The 16,553-nt window shown below is 40.4% G+C and overlaps 1 protein-coding gene across 1 annotated transcript in view; it reads left to right on the top strand.

Annotated features, from left to right (window-relative positions):
- The first annotated feature begins 2,831 nt into the window (after window positions 1–2,831).
- Window positions 2,832–16,553, top strand: part of BAHD1 (bromo adjacent homology domain containing 1) — a 65,321-nt gene continuing 51,599 nt past the window's right edge. The window contains exon 1 of the mRNA XM_026710230.2: window positions 2,832–3,318. The gene's annotated coding sequence lies outside the window, so the exon portion shown is untranslated. The remainder of the gene's footprint in view (window positions 3,319–16,553) is intronic.

Raw genomic sequence — 16,553 nt, 5'->3', positions numbered from 1 at the left:
TGAACAAACGCGTAATGATATATGGGCAACAGGGGGAAAAAACATTTACTCTGTTAACATAGTTAACATTGATTAGTACCATGGTTATCACTGAGATGGTTACTTACTCGACTAAAGTTGTATAATGAAACATGTGTAAGGAAACAACCAAGTTCTCAGAGAGCACCAAGGACCCCACAATTCAATCCTGAGCTACAAATATTATTTTCTATTAGTCATGGTTTATTTAACTGGTTTACTAACTTATAGCAATAGCATTAACACTTAGACTTATGTACTGCTTCACAGTGCTTTACTAAGCAGTTACAGAGTCAGCATATTGCCCCCAACAATCTGAATCATCATTTTACCGACCTCAGAAGGATAGATGGCTGAGTCAACCTTGAACTAGTGAGAATCGAACTGCCAAACTGCTACAATCAGCTGGCTTCACAAAACATACTAAGCCTCAAACAGGCAGATTAAATGACTTACTATAATACATGAACCTAACAACTGCAATGAAGAAGATCCCAAACATAGTGAAATTAGTATGTAGTTGTAAATAATGTACTGTAAAATTCATATATATATATATATATATATATATATTCATTAATTTAATTCTGATGCTTCCCAACTCCAACTACTCAAATATTATCTTTTATGTTATGTCAGAACTATCAGTAATAAAGATAATTCCTACCAAAGATGGCAAAATTGTGATTTTCCAATTCTTTCTGTGATGTGTTCTTTAAATTGAAATCAAACTATGTTATTTATGTTAACATTATTAATGATAATGTTTGGTTATCATTGTATCATTGTACTGCAATGTGTGTGTTGGCAGAGCTATTGATATCCCAAAGATACTTTTTCAAAATGGAACTGGACTTTGTTTTTCCTTGAATACTTCTTTGCTTCTCATCCAAGAATCTTCTTTAGTTCACTTCTTGGATGAAAAGCAAAATGTCTTCGAGGAAAAACAAAGTCCAGTTGCCTTTTGAAAGAGCACCTTTGGACAACCATTACCTGGATGACTGAGAATTTCCATAGACATAGCTATTGATATCTACATTGGCACACCCCATCAAAAAAAGATGAAGAGCAGCAGATAGGGACTTTCCTATAAATACCAGACCAATCTAAGTCTTTTACAGGACACTGAGCTATAACAGGCAACAAGGATTTATGGTAGTTCACTGAAAAATAGTCACTTTTTTTTACTGCAATTCCCATCTTCTAGTGTTTTTTTTTTTTTTTGTCAGGCAGGGAGTGAAGATGGGCCTGACGCAGCTGGAGAACACCAGGCAGTGAGGATAAAACTTCACTGGGTGTTGTGTCTGTTATTTTTCTAACTATTCCCACCGGGAATATCATATCTACTTTGCTATTCATCAGATCACCCCATTGGGCATGAGAACTTCAGACTACTTATAGCAAAACATTTTTAAACTACATAGGCTGAGTGCCTGGAGGCTAAGTCATATCACAATACAGATTTGGTATATCACATTTGCAGAGCTTCATTCAGCTGACCTAATATATAAGGATTGAAGTAGAGGGCTTGCAAGAATATAAGGGAACGGTGTGTTTCAAATTGACCCACTACAGGGAACCTTAAGGCCCCAAACTGAATCATGCAGCCATGAGCACATAATTCCGGTGTCCCATCACCAGAAATCGAAGGAACAAGAATAAACCTGGATAGAAGAAAGCAGTACATGATCAGTAAAACGCAGAAAGAAATATTTTGTCACATGAAAGTTCTCTATCTTCTGTGGGTGTGGGTGTGGGTGTGTGAAACCCAGGATTTGTAGAACAATCAGGACTTCAGCTTCCAATTTTACAATAAGGCTTAATCTTGCAATGTTTAAGTAGCAACGAGGTAGTTTCAGAGAAAGGCCAAAGAAAAGAAGGCTGCCAGGAAAGATAGTTTCCCCCACTCCCACTCCCACCCCTTTCAAAGAAGAGCAACGTTTTGGGAGAGGATGGTGATGAAGGCGAAGTGGTTCTGGCCTGGAAAACTCAGTACCAGGAGTGACTACATTGTCAAAACGTGGAAGTCAGGTTGAGTAGCCGCCGACATTATTTCCACCTGTAGCAAGGGGGGCAAGCTTAGCTAGCCATCCCAAAGATTCGCACCCGGGGGTCGCAAACCGTCGGAAGGAGATGGGAACTGGAGCCGATGCCCCGAGTAGTGGACGCTACGTGGAAAGGCGAACTCTCCCTGAAAGAAAGAAAAACTCACCCGGGGGATCCCCTAACCCCGTTGCGCAGTCGAAAGACGACAGAAGCAAGGAAGGCCAGAGGGGACCGAGGGCGGGAGGGGGGCCAGAAGCAGCGGCTAAAAAACACGACCCGAAAAAAAAACTTCCTCGGAGCAGATGCTGAACGCGGGGTTGGAGCTGGGATCGGGAAGGGGACGGCGGGGGGAGGGGGGCGAAAGAGTCGGCGCAAGAGCTTCAATTTGGAAGAAGCGGGGGGTGCAAAGGCAGCATCTCTCCCCCCACTCAAGGTCCAAGGAGGGCGGGAGAAGCAGATGGGGACTGACTGGGGGGCGCTCAGCGGGGCTGCGGAAAGACAGGTTAGGCGGGGGAGGGGGCGGGGCCGGCGCAGAGGCGGCTGCAGCTGCGGCTGCTTCTGCTGCTGTCGCTGCCGCCGCCACTCGCGTGGGGACGCCCCTCCCCCGCGCTGGGCGGCCGTGTCCGTGTCCGCAGGGAGCCGTCTGCCTGTGCTGGGACCTGGTGGCTGGTGTGGAGGATTGGTTAGCGGGGGCGGGCAAGGTGCCGTTTGATTGGCGGGCGCCTCAGAGCGGACAGCCGAGGAGAGCGCCATGATTGGCCGCCGACGAGGAAGCAGGAAGGGAGGACGGAGCGGAGCTGGGGCTCGATGCTGCCGCTGCCGCTTTCGGGGGAGTTAGAGCAGAGCGGCGGTATTGGAGGAGGAGGAGGAGGCGGCGAGGACGACGGAGCAGGGGAGGTGAGGGCACAGCGGCGCAGGGCAGGAGCCTTTCCCCGCGGCCGAGCGGCCGCCACCGCCCCCCTCCGGCCTTGCGCGCGCGGGCCCCAGAAGGGGGCGCGCCTCCTGTCCCCATCCTGTAGCCGGGCGGCGACGCGGAGGAGGAGGAGAGGAGGAGGAGGAGGCAGCGGCGCTGCTGTTGCTGCTGCTGCTGCTGCTGACGCAGCAGCGTGGAGCCCGGGTCTCGGGCGCCCCGGGGCGTTCCAGCCGCCGGATCTGAGCCCGGCTGGGGCCTTCGCCTACCCTGGGTGGGCCCCACGGAGTCAAACGGCGGCGGCGGTGGAAGCCACGACGACGGAGCAACCCGCGAGCGCCCCGGTGAGTGAGCCGGGGACTTGGCCAGCCCGTCAGTCAGTCAGTCAGTCCGCACCGGCCGGCAGCGCGATGGGGCTCCGCCCGCCGCCAGCCTTGAACGCTCGCGTGGTGGGGCGGGGAGGGCGCCGCGACGGGGAACTTGCGGGGCGCGGGCGGGTTAAGGGGAACAGGTGCCGCCGCCGCGGCTGGGGTTAGGGGTGGGTGGCCGGCCCGGGTGGGAGAGGAAGCGGAGGGGGCGCGGCTTTTGCGGGACGCCCCCTCCTACGAGCCGGCGCGCTGGCTTCAACGGGCGGCCCCCGGGAAGTTTCTGCCAGGATCCGGTTGGTGCTGGCCCCTGGGCCGCCGAGGACGGCGACTCGAGGTCTTAACGCGTGGAGCCCTCCAGCTCCGGGGGGGCGTCCCCGTCCCCTGCTCTGCCTCATGTCGGTCCGCCTCTCCTCGTGTCATGGTGGGTGGGTAAGCGGTTGGACTGGCTGCGTCTCTCTTTCCTTCCCTTCCCCTCCCCTCCCCTCCCCTCCGGGTATTGGCGTCTTGGCGCTGAGGATCCCCGGTTCCCGAAGGGTGCCGTGGCCCGTCGGGTCGTCCTAAGCCTGATCTGAAGGGCCCTCCGCGGCTGCTCCCATCTCACTCTCCCCTCCCCATCACCCGGCCGCCAGAGAGCAGCGAGGAAATGGCCCCCGGTGGCAGGTGGGCTGAGCTTTGACTCCGACACCCCGGTGTCTCCTTGGGTCCTATGAAGGCGCCTGCCTTTCTCCTTGGGATTACCTTTGGGTCTAAAGTTATGTAACAAACCTATTAACTTTTACAATAGCGCCGGAGGGAGAGGAAAAAAAATCCCCCCCCCCCCCAACAATCCGGGCCGAGGCAGGAACCGAATCTATGTTGGAAGCTGAGCAATTTAGGGTTTGAGCTTCTTTCTTGGCGATGTTTCGGTTTTCCTGGCGATTTTTCGGTTTTCCATTCTTGATGGCTCTCCTGTCTTTGGAAGGTATAGCCAGATAGGAGGCTTTCCCAGTTCCCCGGGTCAGCTCCATCTGGGGGATTTGGGGAAGGGATAAATGAGGCAGGGAGACAAGGTATCTTTAAAATGGTATATAGGAAGCAGAGAGACCAGTCTTGATACCTTGTTGAACGTTTTTGTTGGAAGAGAAACTAGGAGCCAGCCCCAGAAAGAAAGGACGAAGCTTTAAACTGTTCTTCAAAAGGGGTGTGTATATTTCTTTATGTATATATGTGATATCAGCTCTAGAAATACAACTCTGGGATATTTTCTCTAGAAACAGCCAAATAGTTAACACTTTGACTTCGCTCTAAGAGAAATGTATATAATGCAATATAAGCGTTTGAAAATATTGAAATAGTGAAGGAAGCTTGGGGGGTCATGACAACAATACTAAATCCAAAATGATGCCAGAAAACACTTTTATTTTCTTATGTAGAAAATGATCTTGCCAGGGATTCAAGAGAAATTAAAAAAAAAAAAACCCTTTTAATATTCTCCACTATACCATGGTTATGACATCAGCCAGAATCTTATCTTTAAACTACTTTAGCTGCAGATTTAGGCATACTAACCTGAGGAGGAGTGTTTTGGGAGTAGACATGAATAAGAATAGTTGCTTAGTTTTCAGTTCTGAAGTGTTCTTCCTTTCCATTAACAGTGCTTTATCACTATTTACAAATGCATATTCGTCCTGCTTTTAATGACACTGCATTCTTTCAGGTAGTGGTGGTGTTGCTCACTATTATTAATATACAATCAGTTGTTTGAAGGAAAAGGCAACTCTTATCCTTGTAGCAGCAAGCAAAAAATTATGAACTAATCAAATTCCCTCCCAATATGCCAGTTGGAAATATGCCATAGGAAATTATGGCTAAATTTTATTTGGTGGCTATGAGGATGCTTTCCTATATATTCTATATATAGTACAAGCAGGAAAGTACAGGGAAGTACAAGCAAGCTCTTCAAAAAAATATATAAGAACTGCTGGGAAAGCTGAGCAAGTTACACTGTGCTTCTTGTGGACCATGTCTCTGAAAAGTGACATGAAGATATCAAAGGAAATTTGAAATGAAATTGGTTATATGCAAATAAAATGTATAATGAGTTTCAAAATCTGATACCAAATCAGTTTCATGTCAGTGGTGTGAATGAGGCTCAGTTAAAATATGTGAAAAATATATTTTGAGTTCTTCATGAAGGTTTTAGATTAATACTTAGTAAGAAAATGTTCAGGGTATTTTAATTTCAATGTTAAGAAATTACAGCTGAATTATAGCTGTTACTAGCTTTGGTGGGGAAAGGCATGTGGAAAATTCTAGGAAGAAAAATATATTCGGTATACATGTATGTCAATCATGTGGTTAAAACAAGAAATTTCAGAAACTGCAAAGTGGCATGTCCAACCTTCTGTTTCAGCTGCTTGCTGACAAAATCTTGAAGCTGCTTGCCTAAGAGGGAAAAAAAACATAGGAAAGAAAAGTTTTTCCCTCCCTGCTGTATTTTACCCTAACTGTGAAAGGATGATATTGACTCAGTTTAAAACAACAACAACAACCAAGATTGGCATTGTATTTGCTTGCTGATTTCCATGTCTCTCTGTCACATGGAAGGCAGGAGTCTTGTTTTCTATAGCAAGGAAGTTATATCTGAGAGTTCCTCTTTGGTGATGCTGTTAAAGGGAGCAGGCAGCAGAATTTATGAGATGAAGACATTGATAGTTGCTTTTTATTTATTCACAATATATTTACATTTGCTTCCTGAATAATCTCAAAGCATAGGACATTTCCTTATTCATGTTGTTTTTCCAGGATTGTTTAAGGATGTTTCTTTTTATTATGATTATGGGAACTAAGATACATCTGAGTCAGTTTGCTTAAGGAATGAAGAGCTAATGTTTGTATCCGAAATGTGGGCTTACTTATCACCCATCCCTAATTTTTCCAGGTCTTTTTACTTACGGGATAAGTAAATGCCATATAAGTCCTGTGAATTGAATAGCAGAATCCTGAGGATCATAGGCAATACAATCTAAAAATGTTTCTTTGACATTCCAGTATGATTTCTGGAGAGCCTTTACAGAATTCTGGTATTTGAGACAATGTCTTGTATTTTAATAGAACAAAATATGTATTGTTTGCATATTTCTACTGTGTATTGTTTGTAACCTGAACTCACAGAAGCTTCTGTGGAAACATTTATGTTTTTATATATTAAAAATGAGTCTGAGAACATTTAAAACTATACAGCACTTTGTGGCTGGTGAAAAACCTCATATCATCAAATGTATGTGTTCCCTATTGTAAAAGAGTCTTGAAATTTCTTTTAGTGCTTAGAACTTGGCTTGGGAATGGGAAAAGGAGGGGTAGTATTAGAGGTATAATAATTTGTCAGTTGGGTGCTAAAGTGGCAGTGATTGTTCTTGCCTAGCAGAAGAGTTAGAGACCGAAACAGCAAATAAGGACTAGTAAAAGATGGAAATTGAGGGAAAATTAACTTTAAATCTACAGAAGGAAGAATATGGAGAAAGTTTTGGTGAGATTATAGTGTTCAATAGAACACTAGCTATCAAGTGACAGTTTCTTGTAATGTCTGAATTTGTCATAATGAACTGAATATAATGATTTCATCAAGCAGACAAAGAATGCTGTACATGATCGTTATTACGATGCTAAATTGAGATGAAATAAAGTATTCTAATTTGTGTAGAAAGCTGTACAGCATCTTAACACATGCCAGTTTTGAGGAAATGAATTAATTTACTACTGTTTATGTCTGTCTTTTTAAACATATGTAATACTTTTGTGTGTATTTACCCTGATTTGATAATCTGCGGATCATTTGTTTATGTCTAATTCCATCCTGATCCACAGTCCTTTTGCTAGGCAGAGGACTCATGCTTGGTTTTCATTGTCATCAAGTATGTAAATCATGAATAAGACTCATAAGAAGGTTCAAAGGTTGTTGTGTTATGGGTAACATTTTTAGGCGTTAACTTTTTGTCTGCATCACCTCCCCAAATAAGTACTTGGAAAAGCCACCAGGAATTGGACTTCAGGTTACATAAGAAATTAAACAAACCCTATAAGACAATGGTACTACGGCTGGTAGTAAAACTGCCATGTATCATGCTCCCAAGAAGACAAGCTGAATTCAAAGGTTTTGAGCTCTTTTCCTTTTTAACAGCATTTGGTTATTTTATTTTAAATAAAAACACAATGCATCCATCCTGAAAGAAGCCTTCACTGCAGGATAGTAAGGTGTCCTAAAGAGAACAAGACTTAGCCATTATCTATTATTTTCTCCCACAGCAGAACAAAGTTATTTCCCCCAGAAAATGGAGTGCGTGGAAAGGGGAAATTTAAGGCCTTTTCTAGCAATTGGTGGGATGTGAAATAGTGCTGTCCACTGAACAATTGGGAACGCTGCATTGGAACTTGCTTTGCTTTCTGCTTTGCTATGCCCTGCATAGTCAGTCAAGAAAACCTCTGGCTTCCATAGGGATTTGCATATTTTGAAGGTAATATTGCTTCTTGAAAATGTTTTCTGTGTTCTTTTAGCACCTTGAATCATGTATTTTATTACTTTTTTCTTAACTTGGCAATTGCCTTAAGGAAGTTCTGCCTTGTTATATTTAAAATAAATAAACCCACTAATGAGCTCATGGCTGAGTGGAGATTAGGACTAGAATTTCGGCTATTCAGTTGATATCAGTAAGTTATGATAAACTGAAGAGAGTTGAAGTGGCACATTTATGCCATATTCAGAGACTTTCTTAACATACCAATTTTTCTCAGGCTGATTTCAAACAAAAATTTTCAAAAGAAGTTGATATTTGTCATAGATGAGTTACTGCAAGGTCTGGAGGAGTTGGCCTCCTCCCTCCCTCCCAATTATCCATCAGCAGTGGTCATTTATTTCTTTTAGATTCTTTGATCTCGTCAAGTACCTGGCAGTAGCCTTGTAAAGCAAGAGAAAACTAATATGTTTACCAAAATTTTCTGGCTTGTTGAATAGATTTACTTAAATATAGATAAAACCTTGCCCAGCATTCTGATTCAAGAGATGCATTAATCTCTCTGAGCAAGGTCTGCAATATTATTTATTTTGGCACTTTTTAAGAGGCAAACATTATGCCTGATGAAACTACTGAGACAGCTAAATAAAATTTTAAGCAGATTTTTTTCTGTACTCTTATTTTAAAATATAATTGAATTAACTTGTGACAAAAATGTAAGTTTGAGTCCTTGAAAGTTCTAGATACTAAAAGGTGTGTGTGATCTCTATATTTTCTTCATCTAAGGTGGACATTTCTGACACCTATTTCTATTATAAATTTCCCTTTTCCTTTCTTCTCATATTTTCTTGGCAAAAATTCCTCCATTTAATATGCATTTATAGCTGGTGTTTGTAGGTTATTGGCTGTAAAATCCCATTGCCCTTTAGCTTATGCAACTGTGCTGGCTGTATTCTGCACAATGCTATGCCAGAATTTATTTAACTATGAATGGTTGACCAGGCTGTAGGGAACTGGATTGCACCTAGTGCTAACCCATAATGGGTGAATTTGCACAACAGACGAATCCAAATACATTATGGTTTAGCTTTAAATGTAAACTAGGCCCACACTAATTAAATCAAGCTAACTTTTAGAGAGATCTACTTTGCTACAGGAAACCTATTACTAAACTTTCAGCTCTCTACAATATACCTTAAAAGACTGGCCATTTAGGAACAGAAGAACCTGCTCTACACCGTATCAGACTTCTTAATCTGTCTGATCTAGTTCTTTCCATGTTGAGTGACAGCTGTTTCCAACAGTATTTTTCCTAGACTTTGGTTATATATACCAGATCTTGGTTTGTAGAAAAAAAATGTTTCTGAACTGCAGCACCAAATTTCAAATGTTTTCCTTATTTACTAGACTTGAGCAAAACATTTTTAAAAAAATGCTTCACAAATGTACCAAAGCAGTTCTGTCCTATGCAAGACTTACATGATTCCTTGAAAGTTGTCCTTGTCTGTTTCCACCTGTATATGCATGATTGTTTCATTGGCAGTCCCAGTGGAAGTGTAGATTGTTTGCATAGATGTGTGCATTCACCATCGGGATAGGCTCTGGAGTAGCAGCACAAGCTTTATAGTAATGCAGCTGTTTCATTATTTCAAAAAAATACCTTGCATAACCATACTATTTACTTCATCCCATGCATTCCCTAAATTATAGGTGGATTATATGTAATCTGAATCGGAAGATATATCTGTTCTATGCAATACATCTGGTACATGCACAGGTTTCAAGCTTCCTCTGTATCATTATTGCTCCCACTTATGACATTGGCTGGTTGTTATCTTGTGGCCCTTTTCCAGAGATAAGAGTTGTCCTGTTGATTTACCATCTGGCCACTGTGACATTGACATTTATTTATTTACATTTGGCTGCCTACCTCCAGTAGATTTCATTATGGAATTGCTAAAATTCACCACTGTCTGGATTTTGTGGTGACTAGGCACCATCTTGTTTGGTTACTTGGTTTCCTTTTTGGTTTTCTTTCTTCAAGGAAATGGATAAGGAGCTCTCTAGGATACCTGCAACCACCTGCGGGCTGCAGTCTCGTCCCACTGACTCTTTTGGGCTGCTGAGGAGGTAATAGGTCTGTGGTCCAGGAGATTCTCCCTTGCAGTTGAAGCTGCCATCTAAATCATGTCCTGGTAGCTGGAAATATGCTATACAGCTACTTATATACCCCAGGGTTTCTTTATACACCCCTGTTTTATCTATAGATGGGGTTGTACTGGCTTTGAAGGAGTAAGTCCATGATATGGGAATCTGCCCAGACTCACGGGTCCTGCTGGACCAGCAGGTTGAGGCCACATCCTGGGAGGCCCTTGTGCAGCTTTGCATCAGGTGCAGTTTTACTCGGAATGAGAAGACCTGACTTCAGTGGCTCACACCTTCCATCACCACCCAACTAGACTGCAACATGCTGTGTATGGGGGCTGCTTCTAATTTGGGACTGCAAACTACCACCAACTAGTTAATGCTGTTTTTTTTTTTTTTACTTTAAAAGACCTTTATGGCTTGGTTACCATTCATTCAGTCATGCCAGGAAAAACAGATGATTGAGCCATTATTTTCAACAGATTAGCAGGGCAAAATCCAGAAGTATTTTTCAGTGATGGGGCTGACCCATCAGTTGGGGATTCACCCCAACCTTATCTGCCTTCTACCAACCTTCTGCTGTAGGCAGAGCTTTTCTGGCAAGCTTTTGGGGATCTGATACTTTGCACTATGTTTGGGGTTTTATTTGTTACACCTTTATCTTTTGTATTTTATTCAATATTCTCATTTTGTGAGCCAGAAGAATGTTGTGATTGTGGCTGGATTTCATAAATAAACAATCTAAGATATTTTACGCTACTGTTAAGTGGCTAGTGCTGCTGATAAAATATTTGAACAGGGCAGATGTCTTTAGATTTGTATTCTCCTTATGAATGGTATCAAGATACAAACTGGTTTATATAAGATGCTGATGTGAATTAATCTGTGGGGGAGATGGCCTTGAATAAAACCCTTAGCTGCTAAACCTAGCCCCTTGCAGCCTTATTATTCTTTAGTGTTCATTTGATGCTGCTTATATATCAATTTACATTTGTATTAAAACGAATTATTAAGAACCTACATCTTCATATATGAGTGAGATGTATTTATGTACTGATTTTCTATCCCTAATAATAACTGGAAGCAAAACAAATAACAAAAATAACTGTTATCTTACATTGGACGTGCAGTATGGGTTATCAATTGATATTGCACGTAATACAACAGGTAATATTGGTTAATGAAAAAGAATAAGCCTCATCAATTTTGTTCATCAAATGGAGCCCGCGGAGGTGGCCACTTTGGATTTTACTTCTGCATAGCATATTTCCCACCACTTTGCCGTAAAGATCCAGATAAAGAAATATTGCAGCAAGGCTACCATGGGAACAAATTCAAGTTCCAGCTGATCAATTGAGCTAATTGAAACTCACAAATATAGACGTGTGCATAACTATAATTCAAGTATACTACATTAAACCAAAGAGAAAAAGGATAAGCACTTAACATTTCCTTCACGTGCATAAGTTTTTAGTCAGGGCAGGATAGCCCTGTGTTGTTAGATTCTTTGCTCTGAAGTGCTGTGGCTGCCTTTTTTTGTTTTTTGTTTTAAATGGTTTTCGGTGGCTTGGATAATTTCTGCATAAATTGGTTATACTATTGACTGAAGATAAATGGATACATTGTTTAACTGTATCAAATACTGCACTCTTTGGGAAAAGTAATTTACTTTTCGAACATGTGATAAGGTCAAGTTTTTACTAAAACTGTTTGTCCCTCGCATATCTATGGGTGTAGATTGCTTTGTTGTAGAATACCAGATTAAATGTTTCAGAGCACCATCAGTAGAAGATTTGGAAACTGGTTGATCAAGAGAATGTTAACAGTAGATCTGGTCATAAGACAAAGAAAAATGTTAAGTATGGTAGATTAATGACTGACATCAAGAAAAATAATACCTTGGATGCACAAAAAATTTGTAACCAACCAACACACTATATGTATATGTAACTGGAAGATGGTTTTATGTTTTATGTTTTGTTTGGGTATATTTGTCCAAAAATAAAAAATTCTTTAAAAAGAAAAAAAAACTAATACCTTGATGAAGTGTTTAGCAACATACAGTATATGTTTCAAGTTATTTAAAACTCCTTTAGAGTACATTTAAACCGCACTGATGAGAAATAGAAATACTGTTGCTTCTTTGTTCAAGAAAGGGTTACTTGCAGTTATGTTGTGCTTCAGATGGCTTAGCTTAGAAAGGAGGAAGATGTTCTCCAGCTCCAAAATAAAAAGAATGCATCAGCTTCAGTTGTCGGAATTGCAAAATGCCAAAGCCAATTCCATCTTTTCTCTTTTAGCTCCAGAAAGGAAACACGCTACTGGTTATCTAGGCAATGCATTGCCAAAAACTCTGGAGTGTGCTTTAATTAGAGCTGAGCTTCTAATCATCTTCTGCTGGTTCTGAAACCAGAGCTGGAGGTTGTCACTCAGTGGACTTGCAGCATGAAGTTTGGAATTAAGATCACAGTCCAATGTACACCTTGCAAAATAATCTGCGCTTAGTGCAGTAGGGTTTGTTTCCTATTAACCATACAAGAGATTTCATTGGAAGGTAATTATTCTGGCATCCAAAATATAAAGCAAGCAAGGTCAGCTAAAATGTTTAGGTCTAACATTAGTAAGAAAGAATAAATGCAAGTATCTGTTGAGCAAAGGATACCAGTAAAAAAAAAAAAAGTCAAATGTTTGAAACTGGAAAAATGATGAGATGTTAACTATTTCCAAAGAACATTCTCTTTAGGGAAAACTTCTTGTCAAACTTAATTCCTAATTGTATACTTATGTAAAAGATGGGAAAAGTTTAATTAGGTATGGATCCAATGTTTATATAAGCTTCCACTTAATTCCAAACCTAGAACTATTACAAATTATGTCAAGATAGATTATTTGGCAAAAAAGTATATTTGTAAATAAAAAACCCCAGCAATTAAAGATAAAAAAAATGGTAGTATAAACATAGCTTTGGCCTAACTTCAAATTATATATGCATATGAGAAATCCCCGTGTTCAGCACATATAAAGTTAAAAGTCAAAGTCAAAGGGGATGCATTAAACCTTGGTGAGTCAATGCACCCATTTTGACTTCTAAAAACTTTCCCCAATTTGTTTGATCTCACATTGCCACCTAACATATCACTTGCGGCCCTCGGAAGTCAAAATAATAAAGTGTGCTCTTCCATAATGGTACATGTTGTCTCTCTTGGACAGCACGTGGGTAGTTTTTAAAGTTTCTAAAGCGGTAGAGTTTTAGAGAATTGAATGAGAAGCAGTACCTGCTATGGAGCACAAGACGGGAGGGGGTTCCTGAGAGTAACTGCTCTGTAAAGGTGGCCCTAAGGCAATGACTGTGTATCCCAATTAAACAAAGCCTTGCTTTTAACAAGGGACCTGCTTACTTAGTCAGGCCTAGATGATGTTGTCAGATTGCTGCTGCTTCTTCTTTTTTTTTTTTTAAGAGCACGTTGTATTCAGTGCCATAGTTTTGCTTGGCAGTATCCCTAGCTTCACAAAGTATCTTGCTTGTTATAGAAAATTATTTGGACAGCTGGATATGGCATGTGGGTTTGAGACTCCGTAGTACAGGCATGGACAAGCCACCGTATCCACCTGAAGTCTTGACTTCCATGGCATTCTCAATAGAAGCTACCCATCCAAATCTACCTCAGCATCAAACAGCAGATTTGGGGTTATTTGTACAGCCCTAGTGTCTTGTACTAATTCAGTGCATTTGCTGGGAGACAAACTGATCCTTAAAAAAAAAAAACCCATCTTTTTTGCTGAGAGTTTTTTTTTTTTCTTATAAGAGAGTAGAAGAGAGTTGATCCCATCCAATACAAAAGATTTATTAGAGAAAGTGGAAGGAGCAGGGATTAAATGCCCATCTAATATTGAAATTCTTGTTTTTTGAACGTGGATTCAGTTTATTACCTGGACTTCAAGGAATCACATTTAATAAACTTAGAACAATGGTAAATACATGGGGAAAAGAGCCCAATATAGATTAAACTTCCTAAAAAGTATATACTGTGCTAAAGGCCCAGCTGCAAACAGTTCCAAAAAGGAAAGAAAATGGGAAATAGCAAAAGAATGCAATATAGCTGCACACAAAGCTCAGTGAAGTTCTGGGGAAGGGGGTAGTCTCTCATAAAGGAGACGGAAAGAGGAACACGTAATCAAGTAGGCACACACAAAAATAGCCTGAGATGATGTCAGAAAGGCTAAAACTCACAATGAACTGAGGTTGACCGAAGAGGCAAAGAACAACAAAATAGACTTTCCCAAATATGTTCAAAACAAAAGAAGTGGGGGGGGACTTTATTAGCTACTGAATGAAGACAGCAACACGTTAACAGATTAATGAAGAAAAATTGAACTATGTTGGTTCGGTTTTCTTTAACCCTGAAAATACGTGGGCAGTCAAAGCAGAATTCCAATTTGACCTTGTTAGAAGCAGAGGATACAAACTGACCTTGAATAAATTTAGACACCTCTAGGCCAGATAAATTGCATACTAAGGTACCTTAGGAACTTATTGTTAGTATAGTGGAACCTCTGCTACCTTTGAGGAATCCTGGAGATTAGGTGAAACATGAAAAATTTAAAAGACAGCAAACTTTGTATATTTCACAAAATGGAATAATATGTTAAGCGGGGTATTCAGGCTGTGATTTTGGGATTGGACCTCCTCAGCATTTTGCTTTATGACTTACATGAAATAATGCAGGGAGCGCCTATCAAATGTGCAGAATTGAATGAGATGAATTTCTTAAAGGGGGGTAAAATATATTAAAGTATCAAAATAAATTCTAAATGTGCTACTGGGATTTCTTTATATGATGGGACTTCAGCATAAAAGTTTTTAAAAGGCCTGGAGTAATAAGTTTAGAAATAATAAGCTATATATTAAAAACATCAGATATTGATGGTCTAAAATTATTATAATGTAACAAATACAGCATATTTGCTTATTGTAACATTTATAAACTCTCAATCCCATGAAAACTTGTAGCAGTTGACACATCATCTAACAAAAACATATATTCAATATCCTGTCTAATTAAAACCATAGCATGTAGACCGTACAAAAACTCAGTGATGTCAAAGGAACCAGATGTTTGGGGGGGGGGTGTTGATAGCTATTCTAAAATAGGTGCCACAAAATTTCCTTGTGTCTCAAAGATATTCCATAGGGATGGTATATACTGAAAAATAATGTTTCCTTCCTTCACAACCGAGATCTGATCTGAAATCTGAGAACTATAAAATGAAACATGTTGATGAAGATACTCAGTCATCTAGGAGGAGTGGTCTGGAAATTGAGTCATGGCAAATGGACTTCTTGTTGGTTTGAAACATTTCACTGGTTATCTAGTTCCTTATGATGGTGACTGACTAATACAGTCAAATTATGAGATATTTTCAGGAACATTTTAGGTAGGCCATGGTATATTTTAAGCATTAGTGCCTTGTGATACTGTAGATCCCAAGAATTTGAATTATTTGAATAGAATCAGGCAATAAGAGACATAAGGACTGCTAGATAGTGATATGAGACATACAAGGAAAGACAATTGGCACATGGACAAGATAATGATACCTAGTTTCTGGCAAGCAATACAAATTCTTTTATCATTCAGAGTCCCTACCCTCATTTGTACAATAAATGAGGGTAGTGAACTTTGCAGTACTTTGAATTCAGAAACATCCAGTGCTTGTGTGCATAAGCAATAATTCAGCCTTGAATATTTTATATAGATCATCATCATGCAAAAAGATTAAAAATAAAAGAAGAAATCATTTGAAATATGAATTGAACCACCTATGGGCACAGATGGTTAGATTTCAATCTACTACTTCATACAGAGATATACAGAAGTAGAAATATGAACTAGATAATATATCTGGCAAGAAATAAACATAAAAGGCAAATCTTGATTGAGAAAAAGGAAGCAGATTGTTTTATATCTGCTTATGCATACATTGATACCTGTTTATGGCGAAGAAAGCTGTCAGAAAAGTCTATGAGCTGATTTGGATGATGATGGTTTTTAGAGAACATGGATTATCACATTGCTAAAGAGGAGTTGGTATTAGATTCTATTCCAGAAAATTGTAACACTTGAAGCTGTCCATAGGGATATTGAGAAATAATGTGTATATTCTCTAGGGTCACAAAGTTGGTTATCATTCTTGCCAAGTAACAATAGCAGAAGAAATCTAAGTTTGTAAAATGCTGTAGTTGAGCTGCTATTAAGCCTGCACAGTGAACAAAGCAGGGCTTTCCATAACTTTCTGCATTTTTATTTTTCATCAGCATTTGGAAGCATCAATATCTAATGAGACCTTTCCTGTTGCCTCTGTTATGGGCAGAGTATGTGCCTGTATAATAAAGCCTTAAGGTTCTATACAATTCTCTATGCTTGCACCTCATCTCCAGCATTAATTTTAATTATTATTGTTTCAGCAGACCTCTAATGCTTTCATGACACAATTCAAGGCTAGTGCTTGATTAGATGTGTCAATGCAGAATGAGAGAGCCTTTTGGTCATGGAAAATAATTGCTGTAGTGCTTAG

Source organism: Pseudonaja textilis, chromosome 1 (assembly GCF_049901715.1).
Source record: "Pseudonaja textilis isolate UNSWEBS1 chromosome 1, rPseTex1.2, whole genome shotgun sequence".
Lineage (NCBI taxonomy): Eukaryota > Metazoa > Chordata > Lepidosauria > Squamata > Elapidae > Pseudonaja > Pseudonaja textilis.
The sequence above is the reverse complement of the archived record's forward strand: the minus strand, read 5'-3'. Positions and strand labels throughout refer to the sequence as shown.